This window comes from Fukomys damarensis, unplaced genomic scaffold (assembly GCF_012274545.1).
Source record: "Fukomys damarensis isolate Sample0158 unplaced genomic scaffold, DMR_v1.0_HiC HiC_scaffold_18, whole genome shotgun sequence".
Taxonomy (NCBI): Eukaryota; Metazoa; Chordata; class Mammalia; order Rodentia; family Bathyergidae; genus Fukomys; species Fukomys damarensis.
The window spans coordinates 37,754,586-37,772,044 of record NW_022900930.1 but is presented as its reverse complement, the minus strand read 5'-3'; positions in this window follow the sequence as shown (position 1 = coordinate 37,772,044).

The following is a 17,459-nucleotide window of genomic DNA, read 5'->3' as shown; positions in this document are numbered from 1 at the left end:
AAAAGAGAAGAGAAAAAAAGCTCAATCTAGCGACTCTCCCACCAGTTCCCAGGATGTCAGCTGGTGAGGCTGAATGTTCCAGCTCACTCTCATTTGGTCTTCTGGTGAACAGTCCCTTTCTAAGCTTACTCGGTGTCCACCACCGTATCTCTTCTCGTTAGCATAAACCCAAGTGTGACCTAAGGCCCTTCCTATGAATAACAAAGGTACTTCTACCATTTAAGAAATACTTAAAATATTAGGAATTCTGTGCCAGAGAACAAGGACAAATACCAAATATTTATTATAGCAAAACCAGAAAATCTCATCCATTTATCTGTTGATGAACATTTGGGATATTTCCAGTTTTTCATTAATATACTTGGACATATCTTCTGATACATATATTTGTGCATGAATTTCCTTAGGAGATTCTGTTGAGAGGCAAAAGTCCAGAGCTGTACAGGTGACACAATTTTTCAATTCTAACTCCTGATTGGCAGATTGTTATCTAATGTTGTTGCATCTGTTTGCAGCCTTAATAAATGTTTGGGATTTTCCATTTTTTCCAATGCCCAATTATGTCTTTCATGCCCCAGAATACACAATGAATGTCAGAAAGAAGGACAAGTAACATTTATTGCATTACCTACTCTGCTCTGAGTTCACTATCTTTTTTTTTGAGACAGGGTCTCACTATGTAGTTGAGACTGACCTGGAACTCACTATGTAGCCCAGGCTGGTCTCAAACTCACAGTGATCCTCCTGCCTCAGCCTCCCAAGTGCTGGGATTACAGGCTTGCATCACCATGCCCAGCCTTGGGTGTTTTTTTTGTTTTTTGTGGGGTTTTTTTTGTTTGTTTTTTTTGAGCACTATCTTTTCATATATGCTGTATCATTTCATTCTACTGTTCTTTATTTTATCAATTCCCCTTTACTACCACTTCTATTCCTGTTTCCTCCCATACATCTCTGGAACTCACCAATATGTTTTCATTGTATGAATTCGAGTGTTTTGCATGTATGTACTTTTTATGTATATAATGGTTAGTATATCTCATTATAGTTCTTGCTGTTTTCAATGTGGTTGCAAATGAACCCATCACGTACTTACCTGGCCCTTAACTTTTAGGGCCAGACTTGTGATAATTCAAGTTTTGTATCTGTTTCTGGAAGATGTATTATCTCAGAGATAGATGACCAGATGGTTTCTAGGCATCTCTGTCGCTGCTGGGCTGCAGGCCAGTGTGTGCTCAGGTGCTGACAGCCTGCTCAGAGAATACGAGGACTCTCGTTCCTATCCAGAGTGCACGAATGCTGCTTTTGTGCCAAACTTCTTCAACACTTGATATTATCCACCTTGCTTGTCTTTGCCTATCTAAGAGGTATAAAGTGATACCTCGTTATTGTTCTAGCTTATATTTTTCTAATTATTAATAAGTCTGAACAGGTTTTTTATATGCCTGGTAGCCTCTTGGCTTTCTCAGTTATAAACTGCCTAGTCATATATTTTGTCCTTTTTCTTCTAGGAACTCACTCTTGCCTTCTCTTGCTATTTTGCTCTTTCTCAAATATATAAAAAAAATTCCAACTCAAATTTTAGTTTGTTGCCTTAAATGTATGGTTTTGCTTAAAGGAAATTTAATAAATAGAAAGTCACATTGTCTCATTCAAGCACATAGAGCTTTTCTCCACCTATTCCAATTATCCTCTGCATCTATTATTAGAGTCTAAAGATATTCCAGTTTGAGTCTTTAATTAATTTCCAGATACCTTATGGATTTTTTTTATAGTTATGGATATCTTAACTTTGGTAATATTTTCTGATGTAGAAAAATTGTTTTTATTTTAAAAATTAATCCTATGTTCAGTAACCATGGTGAATCAGTTTCTTAGTGCCAACAGTTTCTTTAAGTGATTTTGTTAGTTTTTCTAAGTAATTCATGGACCAAGTAATTCATGGACCAAACAGCACAGAGCCTGTTTGGCAAGCGTGAGGTCCTGAGTTTGATCTCCAGTACCAAAAACATAAAACAAAACACACACACACACACACACACACACACACACACACACACAGGTATAAATTCACATTATCTACAAAACCGAAAGTTTTGTCTCTTCCTTTCCTATTCTTATACATCTTACTCCTTTTGCTTCCACTAGTTTTGGCCAGGACAGCCCAGGACAATGTTAAGCAGAAGCATTCTTTTCCAGTTCTTGAATTTATTTATTTATTTATTTTTGGTACTGGGGATTGAACTTGGGTCCTTGTGCTTGCAAGGCAGGCGGCGGAACCACTGAGCTAAATACCCCCACCCACTTCTTGAATTTAAAGACAGTGCATCCATCAGTATTGTTATGGATTGGTATATAACCTGTAAAGAAGTTCTCAGCCATTCTTTGTTACTATTTGCTTAAAACATAGATAACTATTGAATATGCTTTTGTTTTTGCACTGATTTTAATAATTATATTTTTCTTCTTCTATTAATGTGGCAAATTACACCAGTTTTTTTTCTGATGTCAAATTATTCCTGCATCAATAAGCTAACTCTAACTTGATACTGATATGTTAATTTTTAATAAACTTGGATTGATTGATTTTTGCAGTGCCAGGAATTGAACTCTGGACCTTGTACTTGGTAGGCAGGCACGGCACCACTGAGCTACATCTCCAGCTCTTAGTTACTTATTTTTATACAGGGTCTTGATCTGTAGTTCAGGCTGGCATTGACCTCACAGTGTTCCGAGTGCTGGGATTATGGATGCACTATGGAGCCCAGCTTTCAGTTGGATTTCAATGGCTAATATGGATTTTTAATATGTCTAGATGTCCCCCCAAAGCCTCATGCACTCATTGGAGTTTTTGGGAGTGAGTGCGTAGTGAGAGTGTGATACTCATCCATGAATTAGTCCACTGATGAGGTTAGAGCTGACTGTGATGGGGGAAGGTCAGAGGAGGTGAGTCACTGGAGGAGTGGCCTGCAGGGGTCTATCTCCCTCCTCCTCCCTTGTTCACTTCCTGTTTCCTGTTGCCATGCCATGAGCTGTCTCTTCTCTGCCAAGTCCTTTGCATGCCACCCTGTCTTGGAGCCAGCTGACTGTGGACTAAAACCTCTACAAATTGTGAGCCAAAATAAACCTTTCCTGCTTAGAGTTGTGAGTCTCTGGTATTGGGTCCCAGTGATGAGGAAATAACTAAGTCAGAAGGGATGTGGAGCAGATGTCGTTGGGTGACTGACCCAACCTAACCAACAACCTTGACCTTTCCAGCAAATCTCCTTTATGCTGGGGTAACTTTGTGACCCACTTCTGCTTAATGAGCGATGAATTTTAGATGCCACATCCGTCACACAAATATTTCCCTGATGAGAAAACTTGGCAAGAAAGTGATATAGGTCAGTATAAATTCATCACCACTATAGGAAAGAATCTCAAAATTTATGCCTATTAATAGTAAATAGGCCTAGGGGTGACAATGGCAAATCACTTATCTGGCATGTGTGAGGCTCTGTTTCCTATGCCTCAGCACCACACACACACACACACACACACACACACACACACACACACAAAGAAAAAAGAAAAAGAAAGAGAGAAAAGAAGAAAAAAGTAGTAAATAAATAGTGACTTCATCCTTGAAGACAGAGGTCATAACACTTTACCCCTCTGTGATGCTTATCATGATAAATGATCCAGTTATCTTCATTTGATTACCAAGAGTCCTGTAACTCTTTTATGTTTAAATAATAGAGTCCAATGATATTACACAATGATGTGTCTAGTACCATTCTTCTGCTACTCTGAGAGGTAACAGTGGAAGTCATGGTGTAAAGTACTGTCCTGTTTATTTAAAAAATGCTTTTTCATGTCTCCTTTCTCAAAGCAAACTTCTGAAATACAAATCCAGAGAAGAACTGTTGGAAAATCACCTCCCTAAAATAATATTTCAAAAATTAAGCCCAGGTTTCTCAAAGACACATGGCTGCATGTACAATGCTCGCAGGTGCGGACGAACTTTGAGTTAGAAATTGCCCCTCAAGAGAATTGAAATGGTGCTGTTGCACCCTATAGCTCTGTAATTTGCAAATTAGTTGATGTTCATTGACCTGTCCTGCTGAATTGGGAACTGAGTATTCTGCACAGACTTGATTACATTTTCCTATAAGATCCCTAGACCAGAATGACTGATTGCCTGACATGGGATCTTTCAGGCAACAACAGAAGAAGAACTTGGGCTTGGATTGACGGTGATTTACATGAGTCAATGAGGTCTTCTAGGGATGAATCGTAGCTGGAGGTGGTGAGGCCTGACAGCAGGGAATGTAACCTTTAGAAGGGTGAGCACTCTGGAGAAAACATCACGGTCTTTGCAGATCCACCCCACTACCCAGCCCTCAGCCCGTCACCAGCACTTTGGAAAGACCTAGAAAGTCACCTTGATTTTGTGCAGAAGTGTCTGAAGTTTCCATCTTCTAAAATGCAAAGCCCCTTATTTTCAAAGGTTTATAGACCAGAAATATTATTCTATCATTCTTCAGGGCTGCTCCATGGATGGTATTTGGGAAACCTGTACATTTCTCAGCCTGCATTAGTCAAGAGATTTAGAGTATTCCTTGTTCTTCTTGCAGAAAAACAAGTTTCCAACAGAAGGTTTCAAAATTCCTAAGCTACTCTTTGAAAGAGGGAGGGGAAAGGACCAGATAATTGTTTCCCGTTTGTAACTCAGCATTTTCCCCTCGCATCATTTTTCTAAAGTAATGGTTTTGCTGGGATGATATAACTTACATAACAATAAAACACAGGAACTCTCAAATGCTAGGCAAGCACTCTCCCCCAGAGATCTATCCCTTGACATGCATCTTCTTCAAGTTCAGCTCAGTCTTCCTCAGTTCAGTGAGTTTGTGAGGACCAAGTTTCCAGGTCACAGTGGGCTCCATGCCCCTTACCCAGAATAGAGTAAATGCAAAAGTTCCTTTCTGAAAAATTCCATTCTATGTGGCAGTTTCTCTGTGCTTTGACAATTGCAGTTCCTCTTTTAGGGCATCTCCACCCTGCTTCTATTTCTCTTTTTAAGACAAGCTTCTTGTTATATAATTCAATTAATATAGGAATTAAGTATAGTTGATATAAAAGCTTCTTTTTTTATTTAATTTTATTGAGTTTATTGGTACATTTTAGGGATACAGTACAGTTACATTCATTATTGGGATCATGTACCTCTACATGGCAAGTCTTGATTCTCATTTTTTCCCCTTACCTCTGCCCTCCCTTCACCCCCTCCTCCCCTCCCCATCTACAAACACTTTATTTTCATCTTTTCATTCTCTCACATTTTTTTCTTTTCCCTTTTTGTTCTTCCCCTACGTATCACACCTTCCCTACACCTTTAGCTCCTTTCTTCAAATTTCTAAATGTCAGTAATCTTATTAGAATCTTATGCATTGTTGCAGAATATTCACACCAGGGAAACTATTTGGTATTTACACATGTTAAAAGCTTCTTTTTGGGTGATCTCATCAATATAGGAATTAGTTATAGCTGATATAGGAATTAATTATAGTAGACATAGATAGTCATATATCTTAGTTAGCAAAAGTCAGAAAAGAGGAATTAATTGTCTACTGAAAAAGAGGAATTAATTATTTAAAGGCTTTAGGTAACTTTCCAATATGTACCCTCCCAGCACCCCATAATAAATTTGCAAATGTAAGCATTAGATCATGTTCCAATGTGCCCTCCCGATGCCCCTTGATGACAAAGGAAAACTAAAAATAGTAACAGAAAAATCCTATATAAACTTGGTTCAAAGTTGGATCTGGGCTCTCGGTCTGAAGCCGCTGTGACGGTGACACCTGAGGGTCCAGGCTCGAGCTTGCAATAAACTCCTCTTGCATTTGCATCGGACCTGACTCCTTGGTGGTCTTTGGGGACTTCGCGACTTGGGCACAACAAGTTCAGTAACCCTAGAGAACTGTGTGGCCATCACCACTATTTCAGAACATTTTTGTCACCCTGAGAAGAAGATTGGTGCCCAAGTTGTCACTCCCTCTTCCCCAGCCCCTGGTAACTACTTATGTATTTGCCTATTATGGGCTTTTCATATAAATGAAATCATACAATATGCCCTCGTTTATTTTGAGCCTCTTTCACTTAGTAGAATGTTTGCCAGACTTTTATTTTTGCTGTTCTGTGTGAGTACTTCATTCCTTTTTATTGCTGAACAACATTATGCTGTGTGGCCATATATTTTATTTATCCAGTTGTTCACTGATAAGCATTTGGGTTGTTTCTCATTTTTGGCGATTATGAATAATGTTATGAACACTGTGTACGTATTTTTTCCAGTTTTTTGAAGCAGATCTGACTATGTGGCCCAGGCCAGACTCGAGCTCCAAGCGTAGCCCAGGCTGGCATCGAACACACACTTTGCTTGTTTCTGCCTTCCAGGTGCTGAGGTTACAGGTGTGTGTCACCATGTCCAGTTACTTGTGTACACATTTTTGTGTGGACGCGTGTTTTCAGTTCTGTTTGGTGTACACTTTTGACTTCAAATTTTAGTATAGCCCAACTGTTGCTTATGTAAACTCATGTAGACAGTTTTATTCTCTAGTGATGTGTTCACATATGGTAGTAGCTCTATTTTATAACGCATGGAATACTTAAGTTAATTGAACTAACTTACTTCTTTCTTTCTTTCTCTGACTTGGTTTCTCTCTATTTTGCCCAGGCTGTGCCCTCAGCACAACTGATCCTCCTACATTAGACTCTGGAGCACTGGGACTGCAAGTATATCTCCACACTCAACTATGAGTTTGTTACTAAAAACGAATAAAAACATTCTTAAAAAAGAATTGAATGTTAAGATACATTGTTTAAAGTCAAATTATAAATGCAAATATAATCTTAAATATCTTGAGTAAAATCCAGAAGTGCATTAAAGGACTAATACTCTGAATACAAGTTGGATTTAGTCTAGAAATGCAAATATGGCTTATAGTTTTAAAAGCTATGTGTCATTCATCATATTCATAAAGTCAAGGAACAGAAACTGTGTGGTCACCTTGATAAACATAAAAACATATTTCATAAAATTTAACATTCATTTCCAAAGAAACACTTAGGAAAGTACAATTAGATGAATGTTTTCTTAACTCATTACAGTAAAATAGAGGTACCACTAGTATATGAATTGAAGAAATCGAATAAGAACTGCAATAGAGATTGCAAACTGATCATTTTTTGTATGATCTTAAACTACATATTAAAAATTAATAGTAACAGTATATATTTTTAAATGCCCAGTTAGAAGACATGTTGGAAGAGTGTATATCAATTTCAACAGCAAACTGAAAGACAAATTACTAAGAAAATTTTAACAAGAAGTGGCATTTGAAGGAAATGCAAAAATTTTATTGGGATTTGTCTGATTCCAAATACAATGCTATAATCGCTGGGCTAGATACGTTAATACATATTCATTTATATGATAAAGGCAACATTAATAAATGCATGGTAAGCCGGGCGTGGTGGCACACACCTGTAATCCCAGCACTCAGGAGGCTGAGGCAGGAGGGTCACTGTGAGTTCGAGACCAGCCTGGTCTGCATAGTGAGTTCCAGGTAGGTCTCGACTACATAGTGAGACCCTGTCTCAAAAAAAACAAATAAAAAATAAACACATGGTAAAAAACTGATTATTCAATAAGGGTTTGGGACAAAACTTATTATCTTTTTTCTTTTTTTGAGATGGGTTCTTTCTTACTAGACTGTCCCTGAACTCACTGGCCTTGAACTTGTGACAGTCATCCTACCTCAGCCTCCCAAGTGCTGAGATATTGGCTGTGCCACCACACAAAACTTCAATTATCTTGAAAAAAAAATTAAACAGATCAAGATTTCAATTGTTCAGTTTAGGAGTGATTAATTACCTGGAGTCGGGATCAGGGAGATGTTACTCAAAGGACACCAAATCTCAGCTAAACAGAAGAAATAAGTTCAAGAGTTCTGTTACACAGTGTAGCGACTATAGTTAGCAACAAGGTATTGTACAGTTGAAAATTGTCGAGTAAATTTTAAACGTTCTCTCCACAAAAACTATGTGAGGGCATATGTTTAATCGGCTTTTTTCGGCTATCCCACCATGCATGTGTACATATTTTGAAGCATCATGTTTATATTATAAATACATAAATTTGTTGTCCATTAAAAAAAAGATGGCAGGGCACGAGGATGTGGCTTGGTGGTTGAGCATTTGCCTGGTGTGCATGAAGCCCTGGGTTCAATGACCAGCTCTGAAAAATAGATCAACTCCTGACACGTAAATGCCTTCTGGGTAAACCACAGATGCACTGATGTGTGACAGATAAAGTGACGGAAAAGAAGGACAAAAAAGGATAAATATTTTTTTCCTACAGATATGGTATGACTTTTAGAATCATGTCATCAAGAAAGATTTGAGGAGCTAGGGGTGGTGGTGCACACCTGTAACCCCAGCACTCAGGAGGCTGAGGCCAGTACTGCAAACGTGTACTAATAAAAGTAAAAAAAAATTTAAATAATGCTATAAAAATTCAGGAACCAAAAAAATTGATTGATAATTTTGACTTTTTAAATTTCTACAGTGCAGCCGGGAGTGGTGGCACACGCCTGTAATCCCAGCATTTGGGAAGCTGAGGCAGGAGGATCGCTGTGAGTTCGAGACCAGCCTGGGCTACATAGTGAGTTCCAGGTCCGTCTCAACTACATAGTGAGACCCTGTCTCAAAAAACCAAAATAAATAAATAAATTTCTACAGTGCAAACAATCAAGCAAAAAAGAAACAAGGAAGACTGATGTTAAATTGGGAAAATGTAACTATATATTGTCAGCCAACTTTTAAATGTCATATATCATTTGCAACATGATACACAACAAATGACTAAAAATTTTAAAAATATTTTATATATTAAGTAAAAACAAGAGAAGATTACACAAGAATATGAACGGAAATTTAGAAAAAGAGTTATCAAATTACCAACAAGCATACGAAATGTTCAATTTTATTCAGAATCAAAATATCATCAAAATGATTGAAATACCATTTTTTTTGTCCAATTGATGACTATTAAAAAGAGTTGGAGACATTTTCAGGTTATAAATTCATGTTCCACTGATAAAAATGTAAAATGGTATAATAACCCTAGAGAATAATTTGGCAATATGCATAAAAACGATCAAAACCCTCCTGTCTAGGAATTAATCCATAAGAAATAACAATAAGTTATTGAATAAGTGAGAATAAGTTCTAATTGTAATGGTACGCGTGTGTATTTGAGAATTGCGGGTAGAAAGTCAGAAACAGCCTGCCTAATTTATAAGTAATGGTTTTACATTCCATGGAGTACACTGCAGCCTGTAAAATAGCAAGGCAGCTCTCTAATGATGGGGATGGAAGGACGCCGGGGGCAAGCGGGAGATAGAAACGAGCGTGTTTCAGGAGTGTGTGCCATGGGGTTTCACTTATGTAAAGCATCGGCAAACGTGTATAAACTGTGTTTGTTGGCAAATCGATGTAGATTACATTTTGTGACAAACGCATATATTTCATAGAGAAGTGTCTGGAGGACAGTCATCTCCTCGATGTCATGTTTCTTTATAACAGTGGAATTTGTGGTTTTTTAAAAACTTTTTTGTTTATAAAGTGCATACATCATGTTTTCAAAACAGTAAGCTAGTTTTAGTGTTTTTGTCCTATGAGTGGCTCCTTTCAGGGTGTCGCTGAGTGTGTGAGCACTCTAGCAGACATCGGAAAAACCAATCCAAGGGAAATAATGCATAAAAATAACCAAAACTTCACTAGAACACAGTTCTAAAGAAAAATGTAAGGCATTTCAATAGCAAGGAAAAATATTAGGAGACATTTAGTATACTAGAAATATGGTTGTTTATATTGGGTCCAATAGGGCCGGGGATTTAGCTCAGTGGTTCCTCCACCTGTCTCACAAGCACAAGGACTGGAATTCAATTCTGATACAAAAAAAACAAAAACAAACAAACAAACAAAACTATATAGCATCCAATAGCTCCATAAATATGGTACTAAAGAGTTCATGAATCCACTTTAAAACATTCTACCACCAAGACATCATGTTTATGTTCAAAAGTGACTGTGTCCAGAAAGTAAGTTCATTCATTCTCATGGTGAGATACTTTTTAAAGTGATACCTCACATAAGGCCAGGGAGTACATTGTTACAGAGCATCATTGACTCCAAGGATGGAAACTTACATTCACACCCAGGGGCCAAGAAATAGGAAATAGGACTACATCAGGCCAAGCACACTGTGCATCAGAGCCAGAAACATATTTCTGGCAAGGAAACAAGGATTGATAATTGAACTATCAACTATATTTCAAGAGGGTATTATGTTCCAGAAGAAATGGGATAGATTTAGAAATAGATTTAGCCTTCCTTTCCTGGCCTAAAGTGTTTTTGACCACCAGTACTACTAGGCAACATTTCTATAATATTGAAAACAATTAATACATACTTTATATTTTTTAAATTGCACATAAAATTATTTAGAAGTTATTTTTTTCTGTGTAACAATGACCATAGGCATTCTTTAAGAAAAAGTTTCTCTTAAATGCATTTCCCTGAGATTACATATATTCAATCAAATTTCATATTTCTCAAAAACACGATTGAGAAACTAAAGACCATGTTGCAATTCTTTAGAGCGATGTTACACTATTCAGCTTTATTTCTAGATTTGTTGATTTGGTGAACACAAGGGGGGGGATTGTCATTTTCCACAGGGGGACGATAAGGATTAATAAGGTAATATTGACAGTCTATTTTCAGCAAAAAGGGGAAAATGCTATTGTTATTCTTATTTCATATTTATAACTAACAGACAAAATATAGTTCCCCAAGTAAAAAGAATATGCAAACTCTGATATTTATTTTCAGTGTTTCACATCATAGATGAATCCTAGGTCAGTGCTTTGCCAAGGAAGCGGGGGAGAGAAACTCATCAGTTTTGGAAAGACCCAAGTTCCTAAGATCAAAGCAGTGCTAATAGAGGCAAGTAACCACAGAATTCAAATTTATTTTATTTTTTATTATTATTATTTTTGGTAACAGGGATTAAACTCAGGTCCTTGCACTTGCCAGGCAGGCGGCGGAACCACTGAGTGAAATCCCCCACCCCAGAATTCGAATTTATTCGGCCTTATTCACTAATCAGTCACTAACTTCTGGGTCTCATCTTTTACAAAAGGAATGGACACGGGCCAGTGTGTTAACTACATGCAGAAGCACACATCTTAGAAGAGGGACTGAAGACAGAATGCCTGTTTAGACCAGTCAAACCGCTCTAACTTTGCATTAGCACCAGGATTATCCTAGGTTACTAGTTTTTATTAGGTGCAAAATCTAAAGTCATGTTGTATTATTGTAGTACCAACTACAGAAACTTTTAGAACCTTGCACATTCTCCCCAGGGACCAGCTAGGTCCCTCTTTGGAGCCCAAATTTATGATTTTAATGCAGTTTGAAATATCTGCAACAATAATGGCTTACTCTTTAGAACTTTTAGAAAAAATTTTGGCAGAGGTACTAACCACGCTCCAGCAAGCAGTGCCATTGGATTGGTTAGAAGAAGGCCAAGGAGGAGAGGGACAGAATCGCCAGAGAATTTGATAGCTTTATATTTTGGAGAAACATCTTGGTTTTTGTTTGTTTTTATGTAATAAAACTATGGAAAGTAAAGGTCTGGAAAAAAACCTGGGTATATAGGATAAAAAGCATTGAGACGCACTAACAAGTAGTGAAATTATAAAGGAAGGAGAGTTCTTAAAAGCTGGTCATTTAGGTGGGAATTTAGGAACATTTTCTTGGTTTAAGAGGTGACAGAGGGATGAGGAGGCTCACACAGTACCCAGAGGCTCCCGTTCCAGTCTCCTCCCCCACCCCATACTTGTCTAGTTCGGCACAAGCTGTGAATTTGGATGGCTTACTCTGGGACTTCATCAGCTTGATTAAAGGCCGAGTTAACTTGAAGTATTTGGCAGTGCCTTTCAGAACTGAACAGACAAATATCCTTGCCATGTGGGGACTCCAAAGTTTTGAGGGTTTTGATTGGGGCTGGAAGTTTGAGAAAGTAAAGAGGAGGAATATTTGGTAATGAGGAAGTGAGAGAGAGAGAGAGAGAGAGAGAAAGACAGAGACAGACAGACGGAGAGGAAGGACAGGAACAAAGGGAGGGGAGGAGGAGGAGGAAGGAAGAGGAGGAAGGAGGGAGAGAGGAGAGATTAGTGTGTGGGGACAAGAAATTAGGAAAAATTTACTTGATTTTTAAGTTTATACAGTAACACAGGATCACTAACAATCATTATAAAGTTAATTATATAGCAATAAAAAAAATGCTGTTCACTACAATGCGTAGGGATTTATCACTGTAAGGCCAGAAGTCAACTGCTGGAAGAAACTGGAATTATAAAATAGTACAGAAAAGTGTGTACTACTTGGAGGAAAACAGCATTGCAAGCACACGTTTTCACACTCACATTCATTTGCTTCATAGAAATGTCATAGAACTAATAAAGAGGAATCAGGTTCCCTAAAGAACAAACAGGAACATTCCACCTGTATCCTGGAGAGGGAAATTTATTTGAAGGTAGAAGCAGAACCTTTTTTAGACAGAATAATATTCTATTCATTAGGCAAAAGGAAGATCTTAGGGAAAAAGGATCCCTCAACGTGAGTTCCAAAGGTACCCTTCAAACACTGCAGAAGCAGATGGATTTCACGTACCAGGAACATGAAATTTCTCAGCCTCCCCATGACAAGATGAAAAGCTGCCAGCAAAGTTTCAAAGGCTACTCTAAAACCCAAGTCATTCCTTAAATATTTATATTAAAAATTACTTCTTCCAGGCCGGGCATGGTGGCGCAGGTGTGTAATCCCAGCACTCGGGAGGCTGAGGCAGGAGGATTACTATGAGTTCGAGACCAGCCTGGGCTACATAGTGAGTTCCAGGTCAGTCTCAACTACATAGTGAGTCCCTGTCTCAACCGCCCCCCCACCCCCCAAAAAAATTACTTCTTCCAGCAGAAGGAGAACTGGCATCTCAAAGAACAGCAATTCCACTGGGAAGCACCCCAGCCCCAGGCACAGTGGGCCACACCCCAACAATGACAGCCCTTGTCTCTGGAGGTGGGGGATTCCTGCTCACCGCTCCCTTGTGCTATCAGATGGCCCCCAAAAAGTGCTGGGTAGAAACCAAATGAATCAAAGGTGCGCAAGGCAGGTGGATTGCTGTGAGTTTGAGACCCTCCTGGGTTACACAGTGCGAACCACCCCCCAGAAAAGAAAAAAAGAAAACAAACCGAGCACAGCAGCTTTCAAAAAAGTCGTTGTGACTGTTGATTGTTCTGTGGTCACTGACAGACAAGAAGCCCCTTCTTTCATCTGTGCCGACCAGAAGGGTCCACCTGAGACAGTATTACAGTGGTGCACCGCTGTGCACAGAATCGTGGTGTGTGCTCTGCAAGAGCCCCACAAATTCAGCCCACTTTTTTTTTTTTTTTTGCTGGGGGATAAATGGTCCAAGGAGGCCACTCTGCCAGTCTGCTGTTCCTGTCCTTGGGATTCACGTGATAACTTTTTCTTTTGGTACTGAGGACTGAATCCAGGGCCACTGAGCTGCATACTTCGACCTTTTTATAAATTTTGAGACAAGAGTCGCACTGACCTCGAGTTCAGTCCTCCTGGATCAGTCTCCTAAATGGCTGGAATTACAGACAGGGGCTACCATGACCAACTCATGGTGACTTTTTTTTAAACCTGGATGTAAACGACAGAAATCTCTCCCAGAGTCATTTGTTATCTACCCAGAAAGGATTTGTTTCTCTTCAATGTCCTGGGCCAAGCAATGGCGCGTCAAGTTCACGTGATTCAATGTGAAGTACTAGGATATGATGTCTCCACGGTGGGGGGACTGAGCTAAACACGCCCCCCTCACCTGGGCTTTAAACATAGCATCCAGAAATAGAACCTAGAACTTTGACCTGCTCCTTTAGTAAAGACGTAGATTTTTTTAAAAAGCCATTTCAGAATTCTGAGTCCGGCCTCTAGCTCCAGTTGACAATAATCTTGATCCCAGGGAGTTGGGCTCCTTCCTTCCCCAGACTTATGTAAAAACGGACACGGGTACATTTAGTACAGGAGCAGCAGCCTCTCTCTACATCAGGGGAAAAAACAGTCTTCACTCTCTTTTTGGTGAGTGAATCACACTTATTCTGTAGTCAAGAGAGGCAGGCCGGGCATTAAAATGGTGTCCAGTTTCGTCCTATCCTTGGCAGAAACCAACTCCCTTATAAACAATGGCACTGGGGCCAGAGAGGCCACTGGTCTTCAGAAGGTCCTCTCCAAGTCCTCGCTGGTCAGATGCATGGAGTTGAAGCCCCAGGTGGGGATATGACCTCCCAGCGGTGGCATCCTGGACAGCGTGCACAAGGACCTGCTCTTCCCGGATGACCCTTCCCGCTCTCCACCTGCCCAGGGACAGCAAGAGTGGGCTGTAGGGATGGGGTGAGGACGTCTTTGGAGTCCTGAGTTGTGAACCTGCTATCCTGGCTTCCTCCAGTGTCTCAGGCACACGCTTCGCCCCAGGAGCCTTGACTTCCACAGACTGCAGCCCAGAGCCACTCCGGGAAGGATAATGCTGGTATGTCTCGTGTTTCTCCCATCCCTTCTTTCCAGGCAGTATGGCACAGTTGGGCCCCACACTGTGCAGCTAAGTTTGTCTGGGCTGACTTATCTGGGTTAAAATATCCAAACTCTCCATTTGCTACTCTTCCAAAAGTGCTTCGTTAAAAGTCATCAGTAGGAGGGTAAAATTGCTCCACAGTGAAAACTCTAATTCAGAATAATTATTTGAAAGACTCACGTGAATTAAAGTCTGATTTATAGTTTTTTTCTGAGATCTACAAGTTTTCATTTTAAAGCTCTCCTGAAAGATGAGCTAATTCTGACAGATGTCCAAGGAGTTTCTTTTAGACTTGTTCCCTGAATCCCCCTCCTACTGTGAATTGTACCCAGGGTTTTAGGTATGCTAGGTAAGCACACTACCACTGAGCTATATCACTGATGCCTTTTTAATTTTTATTTTGGGAAGGGTCTCATTAAAGTCGCCCAACTTTGCCTTGAACTTGCTATTCTACCTTCTGGACTTGTTTTAACAAACAGATGAAAATCACTTTTAATCAGTCCATCATTTATAGGCAAATAAATGCTGTTAAAGAATTTCAAGAGAGCTTTTATTTAGGGACTTCCTAAGGAAAGCTAATAGTTCCTGGATTTTTTTCATTAATCATTTAGTTAGTGAACACTTTCTTCAGAAAAATACAAGCTCATGATTTTGCCATATGCAAATCATCCCAACTTCTTAGAGAATACATTTATTTCCTGACATATTACTTAATCCTCATCATTCCTTTTTTTTTTTTTTGAGACAGGGTCTCCCTATGTAGTAGTTCAGGGTAGCCTTGAACTCACTACATGGCTCAGGCCGGCCTCAAACTCATGGCAAGCCTCCTGCCTCAGCCTCCCACGTGCTGAAAGTACAGGCGTGATCCCCTGCACACAGCCGTGTCCTTATCTTATCACACAAGAATGGCACCTCGTGGAAAAAAGTTCAGATAACAGACCTTACGGTTTGATTTTAATTATTTCTAGGACATTTGTTTGAACATAAGATTCTGGGAAATATTGTGGGCTTTGTGTTATTTTTTTCTAATGATGATTTATCTGTATCTTTTTCCTCATAAGCACTATGTTGAGGGATTGTATACACAAAGGCAAGAACCCAAAACACTGTTTGAAAGTGATAATGCGAACAAATTCTAGCATTTGAGATTGAGTAAGGTTGAAGATTGAAGAAGGAGTGGGATATCCTCCTCAGCCTTGGAGGCTCACTTCGAAAAGCCTGTTGCTCTTTCCCCATTTTCCTAACCAGATCAATCTTTTGCGTCTCCCATTTCAATAGCATTCATACAACAGTTACCACTTGTGCTTGGTCGTTGGCATACGCGAGTATCTTCGCTTTCTAAGTCTTCAATCTGCCTATCGGGGGTGCCTGGGATGTGACACAATCATCTTTTGTTGATACGAATAAGTGAAGGATTCCCAAGAATAAGAAATAGACACATTCCTAAACTTTGTCCAGATTAAAAGAAAAGAACAGGTGTGTTGCTTTGTTTTTCTTATATGTTTCCTGGTTTGCCATCCTTTCGCTGCCCTGTCTGCTGTGTAACAAATGTCTGTTTGGAAGCGCGATAAGTATGTGTACAGGCGGAGGGGTGGCCTGCAGGGTGTCCTCCTGCTGCAGGAAACACAGAGGGGAAAAACAGTGACGTGTACCCTGACTTCATCCCTGCTTTCTTCCTTTCAGCAAATAACTGTCATAAGTCCTACCCACTTTATTGCTCTCTAGTCCTATGTTCCAGAGTAAATTATTTAAGATTTCCCCTCAGAGCATTCTCTTAGCTCCAAGCTATGATTCAAAAAGAAAAAAAAAATGTAGGGAACTTTGGTGGACCCGAGGCCAGGAGAGCAGCTTTTTCTTTTCTCCTTCGGTGGCAATCAGCTGGTAGGGATGCGACTTTAACCTGGTTAGTGTGATGTCGTTGGGCATGGAGGAGGAGTCGGGCAGATGAGTGTGATGTAGAGGCGCTAAGTGATCACTTCAGAGTGAGAAAGACGGGGTTAAACCCTTTGCTTTTATTATGCTGAAAGAGTAATTGTTATGAAATTATGTTAAAATAAAAAAGATGGTTCTAAAGGGGGAAGTAATACCTCCTAGAAAGATGTTTTCCCCTGTCATCCAGCTCTGGTGAATCTAAAAACCCTGATCAGTGAGTCACTGATAACAACCCCTCAGATAACATTGTTAATCTGTCATTTCTTCTCCCGGGAAATCAGGTGTGAGAGACTAGCAGTAACAGATAAAGTCCATCAGGCACCAAATATCTGCAGAAACGAGGGTAGACGAGATCAAGACAAAATAGACGGAATTTCCCAGAACGCGTGCTCCAGCTGCTGGGAAGCACCATGGTGGGTGAGATGATCGTGAAGTTGGAAGCCACGCTTTATTCTCCATGAATTCTCTGTGCCGCCCGGTCAGTGCTCGCTGTCCTAAAATCCAGGCACACTTGGTGTAGAAAATGCAACCTTGTGCCTCCTCTAGTTCTCGTATGGAGTGTGTCTGGGCCTCTGCCAATCTTTTCTGTTCTTTGCACTTCACAAATTGTTGCCAGGGTGGCAGATGCCCTCAATCTTTTGTACTATCCGTTCTGAGGCTCGGATTCTCAGTGACTTTTCCCCTGACTGATGACTTTTCTGGTAAATGATGTCTCCATCACCTCTAAATAGAATAAATCAAAAGGCCTCTGGGGCCCCTACTTTTTATGCTGAAAGACTTATTGGTTAGG